General features: G+C 57.1%; 1 protein-coding gene across 2 annotated transcripts in view; it reads right to left on the bottom strand.

Moving 5' to 3' along the window:
- The window catches only part of N4BP1 (NEDD4 binding protein 1), a 41,234-nt gene extending 35,915 nt beyond the window's left edge, over positions 1-5,319 (bottom strand). The window contains exons 1-3 of one of the 2 annotated variants that reach the window (XM_053663204.1): positions 5,213-5,319; positions 2,406-2,494; positions 862-1,853 (exon numbers count right to left, since the gene is read on the bottom strand). The gene's annotated coding sequence lies outside the window, so the exon portion shown is untranslated. The remainder of the gene's footprint in view (positions 1-861; positions 1,854-2,405; positions 2,495-5,212) is intronic. The other variant, XM_037141598.2, reaches the window with a different exon arrangement.
- Between the last annotated feature and the right edge of the window lie 10,499 nt (positions 5,320-15,818).

Here is a 15,818-nt window from a genome sequence, read left to right as displayed (position 1 = left end):
GGGACCCTCTGGGTATTGCCTAGTTGTGTTTCCAGTTGGCAAACTATAAGATCTTTGAATGATCTTTTTTTTAAAAGATCATTTGTTTTTAGAGAGAGGGCAAGGTAGGGAAAAAAAACATTGATGTGTGTGAGAGACACCTGTTGCTTCTTGTGCGACCCCCCAACTGGGGACCTGGCCCAAAACCCAGGTATCTGCCCTGACTGGGAATTGAACCAGCAGCCTTCGGTTTGCAGGCCGGCGCTCATTCCACTGAGCCACACCAGCCAGGGTGGCCCTTGAGCAAATCTTTATGTTTCTAGCTGAAGCCTGATTGACGTAACAGCAATACCTGGCCACTGTGAGTGATTACTAAACATTAGCTATTATTATTGCTAAATTAGCAGTATGCTTAAGGCTCCATTACCATGGGAAAGCTTTGTGCGGATTATGCAACCACGCTGAACTTTTGGGCCCTCCACCTGTGAAGATTGCCCTTGGAAGACAGAGAAAGGACAGGAAAGTGGAGTTCTTGGAAATGTCAAGGGGGAGGGGTAAGGGATTACCCCAGCTAAAACCTCCCAGGGGTCAGGGCACTGGGGTTTTCCATAAGCCTCAGAGATTCGGGCAGGTGTGGTGTTCCCTCCACCCCCCCCTGCCCCACTGTGAGATGACTCAGCACAGGGAAGAGAGCCCTTGGCCCCGCAGCTTCCTGCTCCCCTGGGCTTTTCCCTGGGCGTTCACACCACCTGTGGCCTCCCTGTCCCAGGTAGGCCACCTGAGACTCACTGGGATGGTTCCTGGTGAGTGTGGCCTTGAGAGCTCGCACCTGGGGCTGCAGTCAACTCCAGGGGTTCTTGCCTGCCTTCCGGTCGCACTCACCTTAAAGGGAGTAGCTGCTGGTTGCGTGATGGGCCAGGGCTTTCGCCAGGACGGTTCCTGTTTGCTGCCGCTGCCTTCCCTGGCGGTGATTCTTTATTGCTTCATCATGAGCGCTGAGGAGAGGCTGTCTTGAAAAGCACACACAGCACCCCAAAACCCCACCCTAAAACAAAGTAGTGTCTACACATACCCAGAAGGAAAGTGGGCCCTGGACACTGTGTTCATTGAGATTCGGCTTTGGGGTTTGGGTTTTTTTCCCCCTTCTGCTAGAAGACTTGTCAGTTCACATTTGGTCAGCATTTCCCTTTAGGAAACTCTCAAGATTTCCTGAGTATAGGGAACAAGGAAAGAAGGGGAAATAGAGAAATCCCCTTTTAAGAAACTCCCTTGCTTCATGCGGTTTCTCAACCGCAACTTCCCTCAGTGGACCGGTCTTGCAGGCCAGGACAGCTGATGCCAGGGATGAGTCTCTTATTGGAAGTGTGGCTCTTCTCCCCCGACACAGTCAAGAATTACAGATCGGAGGGCTGGAAGCGGATGAGTAAGGGTTTTATTAGCACATCCTCAAGGGAGAGGCTGGGCCTCCGGAGCGTGGGCGAGAAAAGGCTGAGCATAGGAAGAGCGACAGGAGAGTCAGAGAAGAGAGGGGTTCAGGGGGGTCAGGCTGGGTCACGCCACCCGCTGCCTTAGAGTTGAGGGGACGCATGCCTGTGAGGAAAGGAGTGGGGGGAGAAGAAGGGAAAGGGACATGGGGGGTGGCTCAGGCTGCTCCCGAAGGACAGCACCCGCTGCCGCAGGTCCTTTGCCTGGAGGCTGTCCTCTGTCTCTTGCAGGCAGGTCTTAGGGGAGGGTTTCAGGGGAACACTCATGGGAGCTCCAGGTATGCCCTGCCAGGTCCTGGTCCCCGCTGATCGGCTGGTGGTAGGGTAAGGGTCCTTCCTCTTTGCCATCCATCCTGGAGTTGCTCACCTGGCTTTGCTGCTTTTCTGGGCCTGGAACCATCCACACAGCTGAACCCTAGATGTTATCTCAGGGGAGGAGAGGTCGCCCGGGGGGCGAGGCCCTTGCTTTCCCTGTTTCGCCCCCTGCCATCCACTAACTGGGGGACCAGCTGCACCTGGCTGTACATCGCAGGCCATGGTGTTTGTCTGTCTCTCTGGGATTCCCTATTCCGAGGGCTTCTCACTGTCCTGCCCCCAGACCTCTGCAGGGTCCGTGCTCCAGACCCTGTACCCGTTGTTCTCTGCTCCCCATGGCCGCCTGTGAGAAGGTGCTGAGAGAGCCACGTCCTTCCTCTTCTCCCATTTTCATGGGGGGAGAGGGTTTCCTACTCTGACCCCAGCACTGGGAGCTGCTGGAAGTCACCCAGCTGCTCCAGAGTCCCTGAGTCCCCAGGGCAGGAGGGAGACCTGTGACCTGGCCCCTCCCCCGGTGACTTTCCGAGAAGGCTCAGGGCTGGGTCAAACCCCCGCCCCCGGGCAGGGTGTGTTGCCTGCTGCCTGTGGCTTGTCACCGTGCCAGTGACAACGTGAGCATTCACTCACACCTCAGCCGCATCCTCGGTCTGGCTCCCTCAGTCTTCAACGCGGCGTTTTGATCTTCCCCGTCTGGCACCCGGTCTTCCTTCTCGGTTCTGAAAGCAGGTGGGGCAGAAAGGGTGTCGGTCTGGCCTGCGAAACTCCAGCGGTGGCTGTTATTATCACTCCCGAGTTACAGATGAGGAAATAGAAGTATAGAGAGGTTCTGGAACGTTCCGTAGAGCGGGTGAGTGAGGCAGTAGAAATAGGCACTTGAATCCAGGAACATTGATGCCTTAATGATAAGCCTCTTTGGGCGGCCAGCCCTCCTTCTCTGCTCTTTCACAAAAGTAAGCAAGAAGCACTGGCAGGTGCTCACGACCAGGCCCCTGACGCCTGGGCCCTCCTTGCCTTGAGGTGCTGTTGAAGCAGCCGGACTTGCACACGTAATGTCACTTGGTCCACCCAGCCAATGGGACAGACTCCGGATGCCCTCAGCCAGCGGTCTGCAGGACTCAGGCGAGTCGTGCTGAATCCTTTCTAAATGGCATCTTTAGAGGAAGCGGCAGCAACACAGGTGTGCTTCAGCCACACACAAGTCTCGACACATTTGCAAACTGTTAGGTCTCATGTCCCTTGTCCCTAGTCCGAGCCACCACCATCTCTCCCTTTGACAGTTGTGCCCCCCCCCCCCCCCCCCCCCCCCGCATTCTTGCTGGCCTGTCTCTCAATTTCAGGTGCTATGTGACTGGTATGGGGTTGGGAGAGGGTAGTCACCACATCGATGCTGCAGCCAGAGTCATCTCAAACTGCAAATCTCACCGGGCAGTCTCTTCCCTGAGCCCCTCTGAGAGCTTCTCCTCATGCCCAGAATAGAATCCAGCTCCTTAGCTGGGGCTGCAGCCCTTGCTTGACCAGACTCCTGCTTGCTCTCCCCTCCTCCCCCCCCCAGGCCGGCTCCCACTGCCTCTGGAGTTTGCACAGGCTGCTCCTCCCTCCTGCTGGGTTTTGGCTCAGCAAGCTCCACCAGGTCCCTGTTCAAGAGTGACGTGTTCCAGATGTCGTTCCCTGGCCTCTCTGATGAGTTAAATCCCCTTGTCACTGGCTCTGGGGGCCCTGTGGCCCCTCTTGCTCACAGCACAAGGGCCAGCTTTACCTGTGCTTGTGGGATATGACTGACCCATGTCCATCCCAGTTGTCACCAGATGGTCAGCTCCTTCTGAGGCTGGACGGAAGCTGAAGGGTCCCAGGAAGGGAAGGAAGGCCGGCCAGCAGCCTTCCGTGGCTGCCATGTGCCCAGGGACGGGAGCTGGTCACAGATGTTGTGTTTTACCTCAAGGGCCATGAGAAGCCGCCCCGGAGTTCAGGCAGTGAGCACACCGTTTAATTTGTGCTAAATCCAGGGCATCCAAGATTAGCTCCTAAGAAGACTGTCAGCCTCTGTGTCCTTCCTCTCGGAACAGCTGTGCGTGGAGCAGTCCTAACTGGAGCCCACGTCCCAAGCTAAGAGGAAGCCCAAACAAATGTGTGGAGGAGAGCCAAGGGCCCCACGCCCCAAGCGGACAGTCCCAGATAAGCTCCCAGCCAGCGGCCAGCACCAAATACCGGCCCTGGGAATGGAGCTGTTCAGGAATCTGCAGCCAGCCCAGCATTTTGGCTGACAACCCGCGGAGCAAAAAGAACCATCTGGTCAACCCACAGACTCATGAGAAATAGTAAATTGCCAATTTAAGCTACTGAGTTTGGGGTGGTTTGTTGTGCAGGAATAGAAAAAGGGAACACATCTGAACCCAGAACCAACTGACAGACCAACATAGGAACCGAACAGATATTAAAATTTGTAACTGGTGATGTTGACGGTAGCTGGTTAATGCTTTCTTTAGTCACAGACTGGCCAGGGCCAGCAGCTGCACCTCCTCAGGCCTCCTCTCCTTCCCCCTCCCTCCTGGGGTGTGGTCGGGGGTGGGGTGGGGAGGCCCCCTTTCTGCCAGCTGAGCAGAGGAAACCGCCCGCTCCCCAGAGAAGGGGGCAGCGCCTGCTCAGTGTCTTTGCCCAAACTCATCCACCAGACACTTGTCCCAGAGCAGAGGGAGTGACAGGGACCTGAGGGGCCTGGGGGAGAGTTTCCAGGCAGAGAGAGTGTTAGTGTGTTTTCAGAAAAGCAAGGCAGGCTGAGAGCTGGGTGGTGGAGGTGAGGGAGAGGAGCTGGCCGGGAGGAGAGGGGGCGGTGGCCGGAGCATGGGGGCCCTGTGGGCCTGGGGGGGACGTGGAGCTCGACTCCGCACGTGCTGGGAAGTCACGGGAAGGCGGTCACTGTCCCTCGGTCAGTACACTCTCCGAATCACAGAGCTGCAGGAGCCCCAGCGACCTGGCCGTCGATTTCCTGTCTGTGGTCCCATGGCATTCAGCTCAGCGGGTGGGGAGCTGCAGGGTGCAGGCACGCGGGGGAGGCCGCTGCGCTGGCGTGAGACTCCAGGCACTCGGCTGTGCATGGCAATCGGGCTGACACCTGGCTGGTTAGACGCTTCCGTGACAAAACGGCCAAACGGAAGCCGTCAGCTTCACGGGCCCTCGGGTCTGAGCCCGTGGGGGTTCAGACGGCAGACTCGGCCTGAGTGCCTGTAGGCACGGTGTTCTGAGGACCCAGGCGAGCGGGGCAGTGATGACTACAGTGGCCCCGCTTCCCTTTGTGGAAGAGGAAAAGGACTATCATGGCTCTGCAGGAAAGGAGGGAGGCTGTCCCACCACCGGCACTTGGAGGCTGAGGGGCGGGCAGGAGGTGAGGAAGGGCATCGGGTGGAACTGTGCTGGCCCAGGAGGTGTCCCGCACAAACCTGCATTCTGTGTGCAGCGTCCCAGGTGCCCTGCATGTGCTGAGCCCCCGGGAGAAGGAGCCGGGCGATGCGCCAGGCGCTCACGGCGGCAGCTGTTCTGGGCACTGTGGACTCGCTGCCTCTGCACAAACGCCCTTATTTCGCCCCCACCAGCCGCTCTGTGAAGGAGGCACCGCGCCCGTTTCACACACAGGGAAACTGAAACCGAGGGAGGTTAAGTAACTCGACTGACGGCCTCGCCACCACGAAAGGAGGCAGGCGGGCCTGGCACTGCAGGCTTGCGTATTGAAGACTTCCCCGCAGACCGGAAGGGTGCACTTGAACTCTCCTGTACCCAAACACGCACCAGGCCAGTTCGGTGTGAAACTGAGGGGCCCTATGACTTCGATTACATTTAGTTTTAAATCCTACTCCAGAAATCGTCTCCGCACCCCTCTAACACGCAGGCTTTCCTCGATGCCCAGCAGCCCCCGAGGCAGCAGGAGACCAGAGCCCGGGCCTGGGCCGCGGTCACACGGTCCAAACTTTGATCTCAGTTACATAGGGTGGAACGATGTTCCCCACTATGTTCCCATGTGACCCGACAGGGAGATGCCAGCAAAGACCTCAGAGGGTCCACAAGCTCTGAAGAAAAGATTCTTTATCCTTATCTGACCTCCAAGCAGTCAGCTCCCAGGATGACCCCGAACCCCAAATCCCGAGGCCTGAACACACGGGTGTCTTGTGATTTTGCCTGATATAACCCCGAACCCACACGCCATCGGGAGTCAGGTTTTTTTAGAGCATAATCAGCTCTCCATCTCCATATTGGCCAATTCCATAGAAATTAAACTATTTTTTTCTTTCTATTCCACAAACTGCTACTTGTGCCTGTTCTGGGGCCAGTGTGCTCAGGCAGGCAGACTCAAAGAAAGGACGTTGGAGTTCCAGTGACAGGTGACTTCCCAGGACCAATCACTGGGTCTCCTTGACCTCAAGATCTGTAGGCAAGAGAGCATAAGTGACCCCCCACGGCCCAGGATCCCAGGACACAGCCAAGAGGGTCTTTCTGCTGTTTGGCCACAGTCTCCTGGGGGTTCTCTGGGAAGAGGGGTGACACCCTGGGCTTCCTGTTACAACACTGGGGCACACTCTGGAAGACCGGGGTGGCCAGGAGGTGTCTTCTGCCCCCACAGCCCGGGGGCACGGCCTGGAGAAGAGCTTGGAGCTGACCCTGCCACACGGCCAGGCCCATGGAGCCCTCCCTCTTTAGTCCACAGCCGGGAAACAGACTGAGTGAGCAAACCTCTTTAACAACAGGCTCCCGGAGGCCCCTTCTGAAGAGGGGCCACTTCCTCTCCCGTGTCCATCCCCAGGTCCCACTCTGCTGTCCTGGCCCCTGTGCCACCCACGCGGGCTGCCTCCACAGCAGGCTGGGGGCAGAGGCCAGAAGACCTCCCTGCAAGGGGGTGGGGTCAGGGGAGCGCCTGGCCCTGAGCAGCTGCGGGGCTTTCCTAAGAGCTCCAGGGAGCCAGGTCTCCGCCCTTCCCCTCCCGCTTCCAGGGTAAGAAAGAGCTCGCCCCTTTGGGAAGGATGAGTGTGTCCGTGAACTTGGAATGCGAGTCAGCCAGCTCTGCTGGGGCGAAAGCACAGCTGCTGTCTCCTTGGCTCCTTTTTCTCCCATCACTGCCTGGGGTCTCCTCTCCTTCGGAACTCGTGTGCGTGTGTGTGTGCGTGTGTGTGTGTGTGTGATTGTACTGGGACCCCAGTTTTGCCAAAAGGGTGGAAAATACACCGCTGACAGGGTGGCAGACGATTTTCTTGGGGGAAATAGCCAGACTTCTAAGAAATCGTAATTGCTGTACATTTCTTTTTACAGTCCTGCTTCTTATTTGAAAACAAAAACAAACGCAGCCTCCCTCCAGTTATTTTTAACTTGAAAAAGCGAAAAACAAAACCGAATGTCGCACATGGGAAGATCAAATTGACCGTATTAATCAATTCATGAGTTGGGCTGCACCCACCCAGCAAGGGGGTGGTGCTCACAGGGAGATGTCCAAAGGGGGGGGGGGCGGTTTGCTGCAGGCAGAGGGTGGAGCAAAGGGGCATTAGCCAAAGAGAAGGCAGGACTGTCTCGGGCCCGCACGATTCATCTGGAGGGGACGGATCCCCTCACTAGTGCGCATCGGGACATTTCAAGCTGAAGGGAGAGGTTGAAGTCGCAGTAAGTCCTGGTTTTCTGTCCTGGGAGCAGATGACTCCATTTTGGGGTTTCTTTTCCTTCCTGCCTTCTCTGTCTTTTTCTTTATTTTTAACTAAAGCGCGTTGGTTTTAAGAAAAACATTAACCGAGTAACAGTCGAGGGCGTGCCGCTGCGAGCAGACCCGGGAAGGCCGGCGTGAGCAACTCCACAGTGGAAAAGGCCTCAGCGGGGGCCTGGGCGCCCAGGACACTGTCCCTCGGGCAGGTATCTGCTCACAGAGACGCCCCTCTTGGAAGAGCCAGGTTCGCGGGCCCGAGGGCTGGACCTCGGTGTGTGTGCCGGGGGCGCGGGGACCCCGCAGGACGCGAGTCTGGGCTCCGCCCTTCTGCGCGGGTGCCTGGATGCCTGTCTCCATTTCTGCCCGGAGCCGCTCCCACCTTTCCAGCCGGCACGTTCTCAGATCCCTCCTGCGTCCCCTGCCGGCGTTGGAGCCGGGGTCAGGGGACCGAGCGTCCCGGGAAGCGACTGCACGTTTCACACCGGCTCCCGCGTCAGATCCTGCCGCCTCGGCTCCTCTGTGCACCCGACACTTTCTCTCTCTAGGAAAAGTCTCCGTGACTCTGGGTCCCGGGCGCCACCTGCTGTCCGTAGGCCGACAGTGCAGCCCCCGGCGCTGGCTGCATTTCCACTTCTGCGGGCCCGAGGGAGCGCGGAATCCCCGGGAAAGCCGGGCACGCAGAGCTCCCGGGTGCAGACGGCCAGGCCGGAGAGGAATGCGAAAGAAGGGGTGCTGTGTGGTCGCCAGGAAAGCCTCCCACGGCTGAGGGGACCTCAGAGGGAACCCAAAGGAAGTGGACAAACAGCTACAGCTGCCTTTAGCCACGCTTTTCTCCGACCTAAAGGCTTCTGACCGGCACCTGCTGGCAACCGAGCGCATCGCTGGGTAGGAAGGAGCTCAATACATGCGATGAGTTAATCGCCTTGGGACATTGCACTTCCTTTTGGCCGCTGTAAGTGATGCTAAGTGCCAGTGCGGAAGAGCAGCGCCCTCCCCTCCCACACGAGGGGGCCCTGTTGGAGGGGGACCGGGAATAGCTCCCCGAACTACCTTTCTTAGCAGTCTCCAGGACGGCGCCGTGACTCCTCTGTGTCAGCTGGCCCGGGGCCCGCCACCTGCGCCCCGACTCTGCCACCTACTGGAACGGTGGACAAATAACTCCAAGGCCATTGAGGTTTTGCGCGGTCCAGGAGCGTGGGACCTCTCTCTACCTTGCCTGTTCTCCAGCTCCCGCCTCTCTGAGCCGAAGGCAGGGCAGTGCAGCTAAATTAAGAGAGCTCTGGCCCCACCCCTTGTAGGCTCGGTGCAGGGGTTTGGGGCGGTCCTGGGCAGGTACACTTTTAACAGGCACCCCCAGTGATCCTGGGCCTCCAAATGTTGCAATCCACGGCCCTGCCATGGAAGCACTCTCTTGTCCGGCCTTCTTCCTGGTGAAGTGTAACAAACTACAGTCGTCGTGAAGTGTGAACTCTGGGCCGGGTGCTGGGAGGGGCACCATGTGCGGCTTCAGGAGGGACACTCTTGGGGGGATGCACACAGACGAATTAGCATCAGGTGCGGTCAGGGGTGCGGGGGGCTGTCCCTTGCTGTGTTGCGTGGCTCTCATAGCCCTTCCATTAGCCCTGGTTCCCGTGCTCCCTCATTCAGCAGTAAGTTCCTCGAAGCCTAGAGTGGAGCCTTCTCGGTTCCTGCTGTTCTCACAGCCCTGGAGGGACAGCCTGGGCGCAGGCAACACCTGAGCACTTACCCAGGGCCACGTGCGAGCGAAGCACCTCCTTCAAGCACCTCACTTAGTCCTTGTGACAACTCCCTGCACTTGGTGGTGTTGTGATTCCCCATTTCGAGATGAACAAAATAGGCACAGAGAGGTTGAGCCACCCATAAGAGTCACACAGCCCCCCAGCGGCAGAGCCAGACCTGCCCTCTTCATCACTCCGCTGTGCTGCCCTAAGTGCCGGCTCCTCTTTGCCCCCGGGAAGTGAGGGAGAAAGGCTGGGACCTGGTGAATTCAACACAGAGCAAGAACATTCGATTCAGCAAGAAAGCCATGTGGCTCCTGGCTCTGCTGCTCATAGGCCGTTACAAGCTTGGGACAGGTTTGTCTCCCACCCACAGAACAGGGTGAGAGTACTGGCCACCTGAGGCCCCTGTGACTTACTCCTGGCACTCGAAGTGTGTGCTGCTTCCACTCGCCAGGCAGTGGTTCAGCGTTTGAGATGCTCAGTACTCAAATCGTGGCGGCTGGGCCAGCCGCATGAGCATCACTGGAGAACACGTTAGGAATGCAGACTCCCAGGCCCTGCCCTGGACCCGCTGCATCAGAGCCTGCAGTGCAGCGAGGTCCCCAGGTGGGCTGCATGTGCATTGAAGTCCCAGAAAGCCCTGCTCTATGGTGGTGGCTTCTGACCACCCTCCTCCATCAGACTGGCAGGCCCAATGGCCGCACTCTCCACCAGGGTGTGTGGGGTGGGCCAGACTGCCCAACTCCCCCAGCCCCTGCAGGCTCTTCTGAGGCTTGGGGACCACCCGGGCTTGGAGACACAGCTATAAGAAGTGGCAGCGATGAATGAATGAGGTGGTTTTTCATCTCTGATGTGACGGGGAGGGCGTGTTTTTTCCTTGGAGCCCCCAGACTTTATCATCTTTTTATGGGTCCACCTTCCATCTTTGCCCCACTAGGCATTTGGAGAGATGAAGCTTCTGTCTCCAGAAGGCAGCGTAGCCAGACACAACACTGCCACCCTGTGGTGCTAGCCTGGCATTACTGTCCAGAGCACTGGTGGTAGGAATGCCGAGGGAGAGAGAGGACTTGTTACATGCCAAGCCTTCCTCATGGATGAGTTTACCTAAAACTCACCACAAGAGCGTGGAGTAGGTACTATTATCTTCACTTCTTGGGCTGGGGGGACACAGAGAGACAGACAGAGAAGCGGCGAGGGTCCCTGGGTAGTCAGGCTCCAGAGCCCACAGTTCCGACAGTTTTGCTGTTTCCTGTGGGGCACCGCCCAGACTTCAGCCTTGTTTTTAGGCCCGTGTTATGTTATTTACCAGAGATGGGCTGTGAGCGCTGGGCCGGGTGGCACAGACCTGGGTTCGGGCTGAGCTCTCCTTTATCCCACCCAATGCATCTCAGGTGAGACCATCACGTAATTTTTTCCGAGTTTGCTGGAGTTGGATAATGTTATCTGAGCTGTTTCCCTTACAGCATCTTTGCATGGACCCAGGGAAACCCCTGGGAAACGTGAAATTGGATTGAAAGTTGCCGCAGCGCAACAGGCGAGGTGTCAGCGGATGTTCTCGGGGAATAAAAGGTCAAGAATGAGTCTTTTCCTGGCACTCAGACCAGCCACGTGGGTCAGACAGACATGATGCCCTAACAGCTCAGCCGTTTAAAAGGGCAGAGCATGCCTCGCATCGACGCCGCAAGGCCACTCTGAGTCAGCCGGGCCTCTGCTCAATACACCCACTCAGGGCCTGGGCCCACAGGGGCTCCGTCCCAGCCCGTGCTTCTGTCACCCTGGAGGCAGCGAAAGAGCCTGGAGACCACAGACTGGCCCTGCACTTCTGCCCAGTGGTGACCTGGGAGAGACACTCACATTTCAGGGGCCACAGGAGGTCACATGGCCGCGCAGGAGCTCAGCTGTGTGGGGAGGTGCAACTCCATCATGTGTTACCCTGCCGTGCATTAGGGCACAGCTGCACCTTTGGGACCCAGGGTTTTCTTCTCTCCCTCTCCTTTCTTCCTGCCTGGCCTCCCTTGTTTACTTTGTGACTACGACATGTAGTACGTGCTGTTGGACACTGGTTATAGGATGAGACAAAACTTCCATCCTCAAGGCACACATGGTCTCACTGTGAAGTCAGAGAGCTGACAGAGAGGGCACAGGTGATCCGCGAGCACAGAGCAGGGGAAGCTCACTCAGCCCGAGGAGCAGTTAGGGAAGGCTTCCTGGAGGAGGAGGTGCACAAGTCCCCAAGGATAAGCTGGAGCAAGCCTGGTGAACGAGGCAGGGGAGAGCACTTTCAGCCGAAGGGGTAGCAGACATACAGGTGCAGAGGAGAGCATTCCGGCTGACAGGGAGAAGTTGGGGTGTGTTGGAATGGATGAGCAGCCGAGGAGGCGTGGTGGGGGTTGGGCCAGACTGCCCAGCCCGTGGTCCCTCTTTACAGTCTGGACTTTAGTGTGAAGGCAACAATAGAGAGTTTAAAGCAGAGCAGTGACACACGGGGGTCCTTTGTCCATAGGGTGGATGGGAGCCCAGAAGGAGTTAGGACGCCCTGGCAATAGCTGGATGGAGATGATGGGGATTCGCCCTCCAGGACAGAGGGAGGGCGCACAGGCCCAAGAGACAACACGCAGAGGCCGACTGCCGGACTTGGAGAAACACCAGTGGGGGGAACGTCAAAATGTCTGCACTGCAAAGCGCATGAGACAGCTGGCGTTTGGTCATTCATGTGCTCTGTTAATGTCCATCGCAGGCCTCTTCTGGGGGCTTGGGGTGCACAGGGAAAAGAAGAAACCACAATTTCCTGTCCTTGTGAGGCTCGTAGTCCAATGGGAGAACAGGCAATGAATGCTGAGTATAAGTATATATGTTCTACATAGCATCCGGGGGTAGCATCATGGGGAAGGGTCAGGGTTGGAGTGGTCAGCAGTGTGGGGCGCGGGTGGAGAGGGGTCCCTGCATTACATTGGCTGGTAACTACCACCGAGGGCATCTCGAGGGATACAGGCGTGGCCAGGCGGGTCAGCAGGGGAGGCTGCTGTTCCAGGGTCGTCGGCGAGGCAGGCTCAGTCGCCTGGACAGGAAGTGAGTGCTGCTGCTCTTTTCTGTGCGGAAGAGGCTCAGAAAGACCCAGGGTTTGGGGTCCTCACCTCCATCTGGGTCCATCCAGATGCCCCCATTTTAACCACGGGGTGGCGCTGCTTCCTCACCAGTGCCATTTCCTCAACTGTTCCATTTGAGGCAGGGCAAATCTGAGAAGTCAGCTCAACTGTCCTTCTGCACCTTGCCCAGTGAAGCTTTGGGTGTGTGATTTGTTGAGGTGTATCAACTGGCGTCGTGGGTGCCAATTCCATGGCAGCAGGACTCCCCAACTTGGGGTGTGCCGAGGAAGAAAGCTTTCCCTAGCATAATAGCAGAGCTGTGAAAACTGTGGAACAGCTCAAGGGCAAGGAAGCCTGGCTGTGAACACAGCACGGCTCTGAGGTGTCTGTCCCCTGGGGCCGGGCCAGGCCTGGCTAGACAGGTCTCCTGAGGCCTGCAGTGTCCTGGTTCACACACATCTTCAGTGTTCCTGTTCAGTCAGGGGTGTACAAACCTCAGTCTTTGATAGAAAGGGAAAACGCACTCCCCTTGCTAGAGGGGGAGCTGGCTTTTATGGACAGAAGCCCTACCCCCGGTCCCTGATTGGCCCATCCTCATGCAAATTAGGACTCCAAATCCTCACAGTTTGATTGGTTCAAAAGGTACTATTCTGATTGGTCGGAATAGAGCCACTTTGATTGGTTGGAGCTGGGCACATCTGATTGGATGGGGGAAGGTTCAGGCAGACAGTTCTGTGCCAGGAAAGGCAATTTGGCACAGTGTTTTTCATGCAGTTCAGTTTGCCTGGGAGGCTTGCTGTAGAGGTGGCTGCTGGAGTGTTTTATCTGGGCCCCATTAGTTACCAGGAGCCCTTCTCAGTAGGTGTCTTCCTCCTGTCCCCTGGCTCACAGGTGGGACCTGCAGCTACAAGAAGCACAAATTCCTCAACTTGACCCCTGTGGCTCAGTTGGTTGGGTGTCATTCTGCAAAGCATAATGGTCCCTGGTTTGATTCCCAGTCAGGGCACGTGCCTGGGTTGCAGGCCAGGTCCCTAGTAGGGGTCATGTAAGAGGCAATCTATCAATGTTCCTCTCCCTTTCTTTCTCCCTCCCTTCCCCTCTCTCTAAAAATAAATAAATAAAATCTTTAAAAAAAGGATTTTAATACCCAAACTTCCTTTTCTTATTAGCACAGTCTTCTGAAGGGAGAAAGGGCACAGAGTAGCTAATTAGTGAAGCCGGGTGGCTGGTTCATGCCCCAAACCTTACCCAAACATCTGCCCCACGTACCCCCTACTGGAGGAAGCCGGAGCCTGCTGCTCAAAGACTCTCTTTTGAGAAACTATCAAAGAACATTTGCAAATGGCTGTGACTGCCTTAACAGGGTGGTGGTGGGGGCACAGTTTTCCAATCACAGCGCGGGTGTTCCGTCTGGCTTGCTTAATTAATGGCGCGTGCATCTGTTTGCTGAGGCCCTTTGAATGCACTTTCTGGAGTTCCTTAATTAGTTACAAAAAGCTGCAGGTGTACCTGCGGGGTGTGTGTGTGTGTGTGTGTGTGTGTGTGTGTTGGGGGGCAGTGGAGCTGGAACATCCTCCAGAAGAGAGGGTCGTTGTTAATGCAGACATTTCAGCGTGGGATGATGAGGTTCATTTTAAATGAAGACTTGGTCCGTGTGCAGTGGTGTTAGAAGATCTGATTGGGTTGTTGACAAATTAAATTGAAAGGGAAGAGACAAATTTTCACAATGACAGACACTTCCATGCAGTTAGACCATTACCAGGATGACAAGTTATTCGCCTGCTGTCGCTGGGAGGCTGGTGCCTGGTTTTTCAGGCGACAGGGCTTGTGAGGGGCGATGAGGTGTGGGGAACCAATTCCGCAGGCGGCCTGGAGGCGCTATCCGAGTTGGGTGGTGGGACCCGTGGCAGGACCCACGGTGGGAGCGGGTGGGACCCCTGTCTTCCTGGTAAGTGGGGACTGTGTCGGCAACCCCGACATGTCGGCACGGTTTGCCCTCCTGCAACTGGGGCTCTCCGCCTGCTGTCGTTGATAAAAAACTGGGTGCCGCCTCCTGACTCGGTTAGTTGCCACTTCTGGGTCTGAGAGGCGGTGTCATATCTGACAGTGTTCAAGATGGAGCTCACCGAGGCCGGGAAGACAGAGCCTGTGGCTGTGGGGGGCTACAGCCCCCTCCCGCAGTGGGGACTGGTGAACTGCGGCCCCGGGCCAGACCTGGCCCTCTGTGTTTTCCGGGTCATTTTATGGGGACTCATCCACTCCCGTGGGTCTCTGTCTGTGGCTGCTTTTGCCACGTGGGCGGAGTCCAGCGGCTGCTGCTCTGTGGCCTGCACGGCCTAAAACGTTTACTGTAGGGCTCACCACAGACACAGTTTGCCGACCCCCCGAGGTGGGCACAGCGTGGTCAGCTGGGTGGGGTGAGGGAAGGGGCGTCGACTTGTGTGCTCCTCTTCACAGGCATCTGAGCCACTACCTCTCAGCTGGATCTGAAACTTCCTACCCTTTGCGTCCCCGAGCTCTTCCAGGGCAGTCCTTGCACTTCCCGCCCCACAGCCTGGGTCTCCCACAGTTGTGTCACATTTGAGGACAAAGACAAGGACAAAGGTGCACATCTGTGACCGTCCCAAGCCATGCACCTGTGCCCCCCCTTCAGGGTCCTCCTGTGTGATTCTGATCACCACGAGTGGACACATCTCTGTCAGACAAGCCTTAATTCGTTCATGTTCAAAGTCGCTCATGGTGCTGTTCTTAAGACTTCATTCACCAGGGTTTCACTTCTTGGCCAGGATTCAAGTTTTCGGGCAAAAGTGATGTTAGCAGGGCATCTCGTGATTGCTTGGGCACAGCCTGGCGAGCAGAGAGCTGCCCCGCGTGTGCGAATTCCAGCCCCATCGCAGTGCCCACCGAGACAAAGCCGAGACAGAGGGGCTTAGAGGACCTGCTACTAACTAGGTAAACTGCACCGCTCACCGCCTCCTCTGGGGTTCACCTGGCAAAGGAAGGCTTGGGACAGGTGCTCTCTGACATCCCTGTCAGTATGGGGAGAGCGATTCCTGTTACTTGGGTAGTGGAGCAATAGTCCCCCCCAACCCTTTCCCTTCTGATTCTGCACACCCCATTCCGTTTGGACAAAGCAAGGTGGGATTGACTGGCAAGAAGGGGTCAGGGGTCAGGGGTTAGGGGTCAGGGATCCACTGGACAGACAATGGGTGTGCAAACAACAGAAACTGACTCCTGCAGACGGAAGCAGGAGAGTGACATGGGGGGAGAGTGACAACCATGAGGTGCTCCCACGGTTGAAAGGGCAGCTAAGAAGCAGGGACCAGGGAAGGCTGGTGGGGGAGCAGTCAGCGAGGGTCTCGCCCTGGGAGAGACTACATAGATGGCTGCGGCTGGTGCCCCCACCTGAAACCCCCATTCAGGACCACTGCTAGCCATCAGTGTGGGTTAGAAAGAGGGGCTTGCCTCAGTGTGATGAGCAGGGTGTGGACTAGGTCCGGTCCCTCCTGACCACCGCTGGACTCTCAGTTGCATGATG

Source organism: Artibeus jamaicensis, unplaced genomic scaffold, assembly GCF_021234435.1.
Source record: "Artibeus jamaicensis isolate MK-2021 breed Jamaican fruit bat unplaced genomic scaffold, CSHL_Jam_final contig_3152, whole genome shotgun sequence".
Classification (NCBI taxonomy): Eukaryota; Metazoa; Chordata; class Mammalia; order Chiroptera; family Phyllostomidae; genus Artibeus; species Artibeus jamaicensis.
Note: the sequence above shows the minus strand (reverse complement) of the source record. Positions and strands in the feature narration are given on the sequence as shown.